This window comes from Triticum aestivum, chromosome 1B (genome assembly GCF_018294505.1).
Source record: "Triticum aestivum cultivar Chinese Spring chromosome 1B, IWGSC CS RefSeq v2.1, whole genome shotgun sequence".
Lineage (NCBI taxonomy): Eukaryota > Viridiplantae > Streptophyta > Magnoliopsida > Poales > Poaceae > Triticum > Triticum aestivum.
The window spans coordinates 494,972,456-494,985,411 of NC_057795.1; positions in this window are offsets into that span (position 1 = coordinate 494,972,456).

The following is a 12,956-nucleotide window of genomic DNA, read 5'->3' on the forward strand; positions in this document are numbered from 1 at the left end:
TTTTCTTTTCTTTATGTAATTGGCAATATAAGGATTTTCAATGCAATTCACCGCACAATACATATAAATTTCTTCTAGATCAAAATGAAGAATTCTATCAAGGGCAAATTCTGGAATAATCTTAGTTATACGTTTTATTTCTTCATAACCCAAGATCAAACTAAGCTCATTATGATGTGCAAGGGAAATCAAGTCATCACAATTTTTGGATAGGACACGATCATGAAACAATTTGCATTGGGTACTAAAATGATCACGTTCATTGCAAAGTTCACAAGTATGGCTAAGAAAAAATAAATTTTCAGCACATGCATCTAGCCTTTCTTGCAACCATTTAGTTTCTAAGTACTTATGCCTCTTGCAATATCTATCTTCCCTATTTGGTGTGTACTTACAAACCCAATGCACTCCACAAAAATTGACATGTTTATAGGAGACATTTTCATCATAACTAGTGCAATCATCATTAGCATCATGGATATTCAAAGAATTCGTATTAACAACATTGCAATCATGCTCATCATTCAAAGATTTAGTGCCAAAAAATTTAGAGATTTCTTCTTCTAGCACTTGAGCACAATTATCCTTTCCATCATACTCACGAAAGATATTAAAAAGGTGAAGCGTATGAGACAAACTTAACTCCATTTTTTTGTAATTTTCTTTTATAAACTAAACTAGTGCTAAAACAAGAAACAAAAAGATTCAATTGCAAGATCTAAAGATATACCTTCAAGCGCTAACCTCCTCGGCAACGGCGCCAGAAAAGAGCTTAGTTGACGGGGTGTGAGTTAGCGCCCTTTACCTAGCCTCCCCGGCAACGGCGCCAGAAAAGAGCTTGATGTCTACTACACAACCTTCTTCTTGTAGACGTTGTTGGGCCTGCAAGTGCACAGGTTTGTAGGACAGTAGCAAATTTCCCTCAAGTGGATGACCTAAGGTTTATCAATCCGTAGGAGGCGTAGGATGAAGATGGTCTCTCTCAAACAACCCTGCAACCAAATAACAAAGAGTCTCTTGTGTCCCCAACACACCCAATACAATGGTAAATTGTATAGGTGCACTAGTTCGGTGAAGAGATGGTGATATAAGTGCAAAATAGATAGTAGATAAAGGTTTTTGTAATCTGAAATAATAAAAACAGCAAGGTAACAAGTGGTAAAAGTGAGCGTAAACGGTATTGCAATGATAGGAAACAAGGCCTAGCGTTCATACTTTCACTAGTGCAAGTTCTCTCAACAATAATAACATAGATAGATCATATAACAAGCCCTCAACATGCAACAAAGAGTCACTCCAAAGGCACTAATAGCGAAGAACAAACGTAGAGATTATGGTAGGGTATGAAACCACCTCAAAGTTATCTTCTGTTCTAACTATTCAGAGTTCGTAGTAAATAACATAAGCTATTTCCTGCTCAATCCATCACAGAGTTCATACTAGAATAACACCTTAAGACACAAATCAACCAAAACCCTAATGTCACCTAGATACTCCATTGTCACCTCAAGTATCCGTGGGCATGATTATACAATATGCATCACACAATCTCAGATTTATCCAACCAACATAAAAGTACTTCAAAGAGTGCCCCAAAGCTACTACCGGAGAGTCAAGAACGTGTGCCAAATCCCTATGCATAGGTTCCCAAATGTCACGAAACCCGCATGTTGATCACCAAAACATACATCAAGTGGCACATGATATCCCATTGTCACCACAGATAATCACGGCAAGACATACATCAAGTGTTCTCATAAAGACTTCAATCCGATAAGATAACTTCAAAGGGGAAACTCAATTCATCACAAGAGAGTAGAAGGGGAGAAACATCATAAGATCCAACTACAACAGCAAAGCTCGGGATACATCAAGATCGTGCCATAGAGGGAACACGGGAGAGAACACGAGAGAGAGAGAGAGATCAAACACATAGCTACTGGTACATACCCTCAGCCCCGAGGGTGAACTACTCCCTCCTCATCATGGATAGCGCCGGGATGATGAAGATGGCCACCGGTGATGGGATCCCCCTCCAGCAGGGTGCCGGAACAGGGTCCCGATTGGTTTTTGGTGGCTCTGGAGGCTTGCGGCGGCGGAACTCCCGATCTAGGTTCTGTTCTGGAAGTTTTTGGGTATGTAGGTATATATGGGTGTAGGAAGTACGTCAGTGGAGCTACGAGGGTCCCACGAGGTGACGTGCACTCCAAGTCCATCGGGTGGCTTTCCTTCCAAAAATAACTTCTCCAGTTGATTTCGTTCCGTTTTGACTCCGTTTGATATTCCTTTTCCTCGAAACATTGAAATAGGCATAAAACAGCAAATCTGGGCTGGGCCTCCGGTTAACAGGTTAGTACCAAAAATAATATAAAAGTGGATAATAAAGCCCAATATTGCCTAAAACAGTAGGTAAAGTAGCATGGAGCAATCAAAAATTATAGATATGTTGGAGACGTATCAGGACGCATTCGCGAGCTTTCAAGCTATACCCCATTACGGGTACATGAAGCTCAAATTGCCAGGGCCCAATGGAATCATCACTCTAGCTAGTGATCCGGACGTTGCATTCCGTGCCGAAAATAAAACCGCCGCGCTAGCCATGGAGGCATTATACGAAGCCCTCGTAGCCGAAGAGCTAACCACGCCGCGTGCCACAGTGGACAAAGACGACGTGATACTTGACAAGCGACCCAACTCCACCTCTTTCAAACCAACAGTCGAGATAGTCAAATTATAGGTCCACCCAACGGACCCCACAAAGACAGCTTCCATCGGGACACAGCTGAACCCCACAATAGACGCCGCACTACGAGAGTTCCTATGTGAGAATTGGGATATCTGCGCCTGGCATCCTTCAGACATGCCGGGCATCCCACGCAGGCTGGCCGAACACAACCTAAATATACTGAAGGGATACAAGCCGGTCAAGCAGACTCTTCGGCGCTTCTCAGAACCTAAGCGACAAGCCATGGGAGAAGAGCTAGCCAAGTTACTCGAGGCCGGATTCATCAGAGATATAAAACATCCAGATTGGCTAGCAAACCTGGTGATGGTACCAAAGAAGGACAAATCCTGGCGCCTATATGTCGATTTCAAGGACCTCAATAAGGCTTGCCCCAAGGATCCCTTCCCCCTCCCCCACATTTATCAAATCATTGACGCTACTGCAGGACATGACTCATTGTGTTTCCTCGATGCATACTCCAGATACCATCAAATTAAGATGCCGGAGTCCGACCAAGCCGCAACGGCATTCATAACACCATACGGCCCCTTCTATTTCAATACCATGCCTTTTGGGCTCAAAAACGCCGGCGCAACATATCATCGCATGATTCAGACATGCCTGGAGAAGCAGATCGGCAAAATAGTGGAGGCATACGTAGACGACGCGGTCATCAAAACTAGACACGTCGAATCTTTAATAGATGACTTGAGACTTATGTTCGATAATCTACGAACAGATGACATCAAGCTCAACCCAGAAAAATGTGTCTTCGGCGTACCTTCAGGGAAGTTGCTCGGCTTCATCGTTTCCAATAGAGGAATTGAAGCAAACCCGGCAAAAATCCGAGCTCTGTCACAGTTGGCTATTCCAACAGACCTCAAGCAAATCCAGAAATTAACTGGATGCGTGGCTGCCCTAAGCCGCTTTATATCCTGATTGGGAGAAAAGGCACTACCTCTCTATCGCCTTCTTCGGTGCACCGAACACTTCGAGTGGACGGATGCGGCCACAGCCGGACTGGAAGAAATAAAGGCCCTCTTGGCCAACAATCCAATCCTGACCGCGCCAAATACTGGCGAACCCATGCTATTATATATAGCCGCAACACACCAGGTTGTAAGCGCGGTGCTCGTCATCGAACGAGAAACGGACGGACACAAGTTCCCGCTTCAAAAGCCGGTATACTATGTATCCATAGTCCTCACTCCATGCAAATCCCGGTACCCACATTATCAAAAGATAGCATACGCGGTCTTCATGGCATCCCGGAAACTACGACACTACTTTCAAGAGTGCTCAATCATGGTGGCCTCAGAAGTACCACTCAATGATATTATAAATAACCGTGATGCCACGGGCCGGATTGCCAAATGGGCTATTGAGCTCCTTCCGTTCGACATCACATTCAAACCACGGTGAGCCATTAAGTCGCAAGTACTGGTTGACTTTGTCGCCGAATGGACAGAAGCCAAACTTCCTAAAGAGTACAGCGCATACTCCAATTGGATCATGCACTTCGACGGCTCTAAGATGTTGGCCGAATTGGGAGCGGGTGTTGTCCTGACACCCCCCGCCGGAGACACGGTCCAATACGTACTCCAAATACTATACAAAGACTCCAACAATGTGAAGGAAATATGCCCTAGAGGCAATAATAAAGTTATTATTTATTTCCTCATATCATGATAAATGTTTATTATTCATGCTGGAATTGTATTAACCGGAAACATGATACATGTGTGAATACATAGACAAACATATAGTCACTAGTATGCCTCTACTTGACTAGCTCATTAATCAAAGATGGTTATGTTTCCTAACCATTGACATGTGTTGTCATTTGATTAATGGGATCACATCATTAGGAGAATGAGGTGATTGACATGACCCATCCCGTTAGCTTAGCACTTGATCGTTTAGTATTCTGCTATTGCTTCCTTCATGACTTATACATGTTCCTGTAACTATGAGAATTGTGTAACTCCCGTTTACCGGAGGAACACTTTGGGTACTACCAAACGTCACAACGTAACTGGGTGATTATAAAGGAGTACTACAGGTGTCTCCGAAGGTACATGTTGAGTTAGCATAATTCGAGATTAGGTTTTGTCACTCCGATTGTCGGAGAGGTATCTCTGGGCCCTCTCGGCAATGCTCATCACCTAAGCCTTGCAAGCATGTAACTAATGAGTTAGTTATAAGATGAAGTATTACAGAACGAGTAAAGAGACTTGTCGATAACGAGATTGAACTAGGTATTGGATACCGACGATCGAATCTCGGACAAGTAACATACCGATGACAAAGGGAACAACGTATGTTGTTATGCGGTTTGACCGATAAAGATCTTCGTAGAATATGTAGGAACCAATATGGGCATCCAGGTCCCGCTATTGGTTATTGACCAGAGATGTGTCTCAGTCATGTCTACATCGTTCTCGAACCGTAGGGTCCGCACGCTTAAGGTTTCGATGACAGTTATATTATGAGTTTATGTATTTTGATGTACCGAAGGTTGTTCGGAGTCCCGGATATGATTACGGACATGACGAGGAGTCTCGAAATGGTCGAGACATAAAGATTGATATATTGGACGGATATATTTGGACACCGGAAAGGTTCCGGAGAAGTTTGGAGCCCCGGGAGGTTACCGGAACCCCCCGGGAGGTATATGGGCCTTATTGGGCCCATGTAGGAGGAAGAGAGAAGGAGCAAGGGAAGGGGGCGCGCCCCCCCAAGCCCAATCCGAATTGGGGAGGGGGGCCGGCCCCCCCTTTCCTTTCTCCTTCCCCCTCTTCCTATTACTACTACTAGTACTACTTCCTAATACTAGTACTCTTTCCTTCCCCCTCCAAATAAGATAAGGAAAAGAGAGGGAAACCTACTTGGAGTAGGTTTCCCCCTCCTCATGGCGCGCCCCCCTAGGGCCGGCCACCTCCTCCCTCCCTCCTTTATATACGGGGGTAGGGGGGCACCCTAGAACACACAAGTTGATCATTGATCGTTCCTTAGCCGTGTGCGGTGCCCCCCTCCACGATATTACACCTCGGTCATATTGTAGCGGTGCTTAGGCGAAGCCCTGCAACAGGAGAACATCAAGATCGTCACCACGCCGTCGTGCTGACGGAACTCCCCCTCGGCGCCTCTGCTGGATCGGAGATCGAGGGTGCGTCATCGAGCTGTACGCGTGTCAAGAACTCGGAGGTGCCGGAGTAACGGTACTTGGATCGGTTGAACCGGAGGACGTACGACTACTTCCTCTACGTTGCGTCAACGCTTCCGCTTCGGTCTACGAGGGTACGTAGACAACACTCTCCCCTCGTTGCTATATCATCACCATGATCTTGCGTGTGCGTAGGAAATTTTTTGAAATTACTACGTTCCCCAACAGTGGCATCCGAGCCTAGGTTTTATGCGTTGATGTTATATGCACGAGTAGAACACAAGTGAGTTGTGGACGATATAAGTCATACTGCCTACCAGCATGTCATACTTTGGTTCAGCGGTATTGTGAGATGAAGCGGCCCGGACCGACATTACGCGTACGCTTACGCGAGACTGGTTTCACCGTTACGAGCACTCGTGCTTAAAGGTGGCTGGCGGGTGTCTGTCTCTCTCACTTTAGTTGAACCGAGTGTGGCTACGCCCGGTCCTTGTGAAGGTTAAAACGGAGTCTATTTGACAAACTATCGTTGTGGTTTTGATGCGTAGGTGAGATTGGTTCTTGCTTAAGCCCGTAGCAGCCACGTAAAATTTGCAACAACAAAGTAGAGGACGTCTAACTTGTTTTTGCAGGGCATGTTGTGATGTGATATGGCCAAGACATGATGCTATATTTTATTGTATGAGATGATCATGTTTTGTAACCGAAGTTATCGGCAACTGGCAGGAGCCATATGGTTGTCGCTTTATTGTATGAAATGCAAACGCCCTGTAATTGCTTTACTTTATCACTAAGCGGTAGCGATAGTCGTAGAAGCAATAGATGGCGTAACGACAACGATGCTACGATGGAGATCAAGGTGTCGCGCCGGTGACGATGGTGATCACGACGGTGCTTCGAAGATGGAGATCACAAGCACAAGATGATGATGGCCATATCATATCACTTATATTGATTGCATGTGATGTTTATCCTTTATGCATCTTATCTTGCTTTGATTGACGGTAGCATTTTAAGATGATCTCTCACTAATTATCAAGAAGTGTTCTCCCTGAGTATGCACCGTTGCGAAAGTTCTTCGTGCTGAGACACCACGTGATGATCGGGTGTGATAGGCTCTACGTTCAAATACAACGGGTGCAAAACAGTTGCACACGCGGAATACTCAGGTTATACTTGACGAGCCTAGCATATACAGATATGGCCTCGGAACACGGGGACCGAAAGGTCGAGCGTGAATCATATAGTAGATATGATCAACATAGAGATGTTCACCATTGAAACTACTCCATCTCACGTGATGATCGGACATGGTTTAGTTGATTTGGATCACGTAATCACTTAGATGACTAGAGAGATGTCTGTCTAAGTGGGAGTTCTTTAGTAATATGATTAATTGAACTTAAATTTATCATGAACTTAGTACCTGATAGTATTTTGCTTGTCTATGTTTGTTTGTAGATAGATGGCTCGTGCTATTGTTCCGTTGAATTTTAATGCGTTCCTTGAGAAAGCAAAGTTGAAAGATGATGGTAGCAATTACACGGACTGGGTCCGTAACCTGAGGATTATCCTCATTGCTGCACAGAAGAGTTACGTCCTGGAAGCACCGCTGGGTGCCAGGCCTGCTGCTGATGCAACTGACGACGTTAAGAACGTCTGGCAGAGCAAAGCTGATGACTACTCTATAGTTCAGTGTGCCATGCTTTACGGCTTAGAACCGGGTCTTCAACGACGTTTTGAACGTCATGGGGCATATGAGATGTTCCAGGAGTTGAAGTTAATATTTCAAGCAAATGCCCGGATTGAGAGATATGAAGTCTCCAATAAGTTCTACAGCTGCAAGATGGAGGAGAACAGTTCTGTCAGTGAGCATATACTCAAAATGTCTGGGTATAATAATCACTTGATTCAACTGGGAGTTAATCTTCCGGATGATAGCGTCATTGACAGAATTCTCCAATCACTGCCACCAAGCTACAAGAGCTTTGTGATGAACTATAATATGCAAGGGATGAACAAGACTATTCCCGAGCTCTTCGCGATGCTGAAAGCCGCGGAGGTAGAAATCAAAAAGGAGCATCAAGTGTTGATGGTCAACAAGACCACTGGTTTCAAGAAAAGGGGCAAAGGGAAGAAGAAGGGGAACTTCAAAAGGAACGGCAAACAAGTTGCTGCTCAAGTGAAGAAACCCAAGTCTGGACCTAAGCCTGAAACTGAGTGCTTCTACTGCAAGCAGACTGGACACTGGAAGCGGAACTGCCCCAAGTATTTGGCGGATAAGAAGGATGGCAAAGTGAACAAAGGTATATGTGATATACATGTTATTGATGTGTACCTTACTAATGCTCGCAGTAGCACCTGGGTATTTGATACTGGTTCTGTTGCTAACATTTGCAACTCGAAACAGGGACTACGGATTAAGCGAAGATTAGCTAAGGACGAGGTGACGATGCGCGTGGGAAATGGTTCCAAAGTCGATGTGATCGCGGTCGGCACGCTACCTCTACATCTACCATCGGGATTAGTTTTAGACCTGAATAATTGTTATTTGGTGCCTGCGTTGAGCATGAACATTATATCTGGATCTTGTTTGATGCGAGACGGTTATTCATTTAAATCAGAGAATAATGGTTGTTCTATTTATATGAGTAATATCTTTTATGGTCATGCACCCTTGAAGAGTGGTCTATTTTTATTAAATCTCGATAGTAGTGATACACATATTCATAATGTTGAAGCCAAAAGATGCAGAGTTGATAATGATAGTGCAACATATTTGTGGCACTGCCGTTTAGGTCATATCGGTGTAAAACGCATGAAGAAACTCCATACTGATGGACTTCTGGAATCACTTGATTATGAATCACTTGGTACTTGCGAACCGTGCCTCATGGGCAAGATGACCAAAACACCGTTCTCCGGATCTATGGAGAGAGCAACAGATTTGTTGGAAATCATACATACAGATGTATGTGGTCCGATGAATGTTGAGGCTCGTGGCGGATATCGTTATTTCCTCACCTTCACAGATGATTTGAGCAGATATGGGTATATCTACTTGATGAAGCACAAGTCTGAAACATTTGAAAAGTTCAAAGAATTTCAGAGTGAAGTAGAAAATCATCGTAACAAGAAAATAAAGTTTCTACGATCTGATCGTGGAGGAGAATATTTGAGTTACGAGTTTGGTTTACATTTGAAACAATGTGGAATAGTTTCGCAACTCACGCCACCTGGAACACCACAGCGAAATGGTGTGTCCGAACGTCGTAATCGTACTTTACTTGATATGGTGCGATCTATGATGTCTCTTACCGATTTACCGCTATCGTTTTGGGGTTATGCTTTAGAGACGGCCGCATTCACGTTAAATAGGGCACCATCAAAATCCGTTGAGACGACGCCTTATGAACTGTGGTTTGGCAAGAAACCAAAGTTGTCGTTTCTCAAAGTTTGGGGCTGCGATGCTTATGTGAAGAAACTTCAACCAGATAAGCTCGAACCCAAATCGGAGAAATGTGTCTTCATAGGATACCCAAAGGAGACAATTGGGTACACCTTCTATCACAGATCTGAAGGCAAGATTTTCGTTGCTAAAATCGGATCCTTTCTAGAGAAGGAGTTTCTCTCGAAAGAAGTGAGTGGGAGGAAAGTAGAACTTGATGAGATAACTGTATCTACTCCCTTATTGGAAAGTAGTTCATCACAAGAACCGGTTCCTGTGACAACTACACCAATTAGTGAGGAAGCTAATGATATTGATCATGAAACTTCAGATCAAGTTTCTACTGAACCTCGTAGGTCTACCAGAGTAAGATCCGCACCAGAGTGGTACGGAAATCCTATTCTGGAAGTCATGTTACTAGACCATGATGAACCTACGAACTATGAGGAAGCGATGATGAGCCCAGATTCCGCAAAATGGCTAGAGGCCATGAAATCTGAGATAGGATCCATGTATGAAAACAAAGTATGGACTTTGGTTGACTTGCCCGATGATCGGCAAGCCATTGAGAATAAATGGATCTTTAAGAAGAAGACTGACGCTGATGGTAATGTTACTGTCTACAAAGCTCGACTTGTTGCAAAAGGTTTTCGACAAGTTCAAGGGGTTGACTACGATGAGACTTTCTCACCCGTAGCGATGCTTAAGTCTGTCCGAATCATGTTGGCTATTGCTGCATTTCATGATTATGAAATTTGGCAAATGGATGTCAAGACTGCATTCTTGAATGGATTTCTAGAAGAAGAGTTGTATATGATGCAACCTGAAGGTTTTGTTGATCCAAAAGGTGCTGACAAAGTGTGCAAGCTCCAACGTTCCATTTATGGACTGGTGCAAGCATCTCGGAGTTGGAATAAACGTTTTGATAGTGTGATCAAAGCATATGGCTTTATACAGACTTTTGGAGAAGCCTGTATTTACAAGAAAGTGAGTGGGAGCTCTGTAGCATTTCTAGTTTTATATGTTGATGACATATTATTAATTGGAAATGATATAGAATTTCTGGATAGCATAAAGGGATACTTGAATAAAAGTTTTTCTATGAAAGACCTCGGTGAAGCTGCTTACATATTGGGCATCAAGATCTATAGAGATAGATCAAGACGCTTAATAGGACTTTCACAAAGTACATACCTTGACAAAATTTTGAAAAAGTTCAAAATGGATCAGGCAAAGAAAGGATTCTTGCCTGTGCTACAAGGTGTGAAGTTGAGTCAAACTCAATGCCCGACCACAGCAGAAGATAGAGAGAAAATGAAAGATGTTCCCTATGCTTCAGCCATAGGCTCTATCATGTATGCAATGCTGTGTACCAGACCTGACGTATGCTTAGCAATAAGCTTGGCAGGTAGGTACCAAAGTAATCCAGGAGTGGATCACTGGACAGCGGTCAAGAACATCCTGAAATACCTGAAAAGGACTAAGGATATGTTTCTCGTATATGGAGGTGACAAAGAGCTAGTCGTAAATGGTTACGTCGATGCAAGCTTTGACACTGATCCGGACGATTCTAAATCGCAGACCGGATACGTGTTTTTATTAAACGGTGGAGCTGTAAGTTGGTGCAGTTCTAAACAAAGCGTCGTGGCAGGATCTACATGTGAAGCGGAGTACATAGCTGCTTCTGAAGCAGCAAATGAAGGAGTCTGGATGAAGGAGTTCATTTCCGATCTAGGTGTCATACCTAGTGCATCGGGACCAATGAAGATCTTCTGTGACAATACTGGTGCAATTGCCTTGGCAAAGGAATCCAGATTTCACAAGAGGACCAAGCACATCAAGAGACGCTTCAATTCCATTCGGGACCAAGTCCAAGTGGGAGACATAGAGATTTGCAAGATACATACGGATCTGAATGTTGCAGACCCGTTGACTAAGCCTCTCTCACGAGCAAAACATGATCAGCACCAAGACTCCATGGGTGTTAGAATCATTACTATGTAATCTAGATTATTGACTCTAGTGCAAGTGGGAGACTGAAGGAAATATGCCCTAGAGGCAATAATAAAGTTATTATTTATTTCCTCATATCATGATAAATGTTTATTATTCATGCTAGAATTGTATTAACCGGAAACATGATACATGTGTGAATACATAGACAAACATATAGTCACTAGTATGCCTCTACTTGACTAGCTCATTAATCAAAGATGGTTATGTTTCCTAACCATTGACATGTGTTGTCATTTGATTAATGGGATCACATCATTAGGAGAATGAGGTGATTGACATGACCCATCCCGTTAGCTTAGCACTTGATCGTTTAGTATTCTGCTATTGCTTCCTTCATGACTTATACATGTTCCTGTAACTATGAGAATTGTGTAACTCCCGTTTACCGGAGGAACACTTTGGGTACTACCAAACGTCACAACGTAACTGGGTGATTATAAAGGAGTACTACAGGTGTCTCCGAAGGTACATGTTGAGTTAGCATAATTCGAGATTAGGTTTTGTCACTCCGATTGTCGGAGAGGTATCTCTGGGCCCTCTCGGCAATGCTCATCACCTAAGCCTTGCAAGCATGTAACTAATGAGTTAGTTATAAGATGAAGTATTACAGAACGAGTAAAGAGACTTGTCGATAACGAGATTGAACTAGGTATTGGATACCGACGATCGAATCTCGGACAAGTAACATACCGATGACAAAGGGAACAACGTATGTTGTTATGCGGTTTGACCGATAAAGATCTTCGTAGAATATGTAGGAACCAATATGGGCATCCAGGTCCCGCTATTGGTTATTGACCAGAGATGTGTCTCAGTCATGTCTACATCGTTCTCGAACCGTAGGGTCCGCACGCTTAAGGTTTCGATGACAGTTATATTATGAGTTTATGTATTTTGATGTACCGAAGGTTGTTCGGAGTCCCGGATATGATTACGGACATGACGAGGAGTCTCGAAATGGTCGAGACATAAAGATTGATATATTGGACGGATATATTTGGACACCGGAAAGGTTCCGGAGAAGTTTGGAGCCCCGGGAGGTTACCGGAACCCCCCGGGAGGTATATGGGCCTTATTGGGCCCATGTAGGAGGAAGAGAGAAGGAGCAAGGGAAGGGGGCGCGCCCCCCCAAGCCCAATCCGAATTGGGGAGGGGGGCCGGCCCCCCCTTTCCTTTCTCCTTCCCCCTCTTCCTATTACTACTACTAGTACTACTTCCTAATACTAGTACTCTTTCCTTCCCCCTCCAAATAAGATAAGGAAAAGAGAGGGAAACCTACTTGGAGTAGGTTTCCCCCTCCTCATGGCGCGCCCCCCTAGGGCCGGCCACCTCCTCCCTCCCTCCTTTATATACGGGGGTAGGGGGGCACCCTAGAACACACAAGTTGATCATTGATCGTTCCTTAGCCGTGTGCGGTGCCCCCCTCCACGATATTACACCTCGGTCATATTGTAGCGGTGCTTAGGCGAAGCCCTGCAACAGGAGAACATCAAGATCGTCACCACGCCGTCGTGCTGACGGAACTCCCCCTCGGCGCCTCTGCTGGATCGGAGATCGAGGGTGCGTCATCGAGCTGTACGCGTGTCAAGAACTCGGAGGTG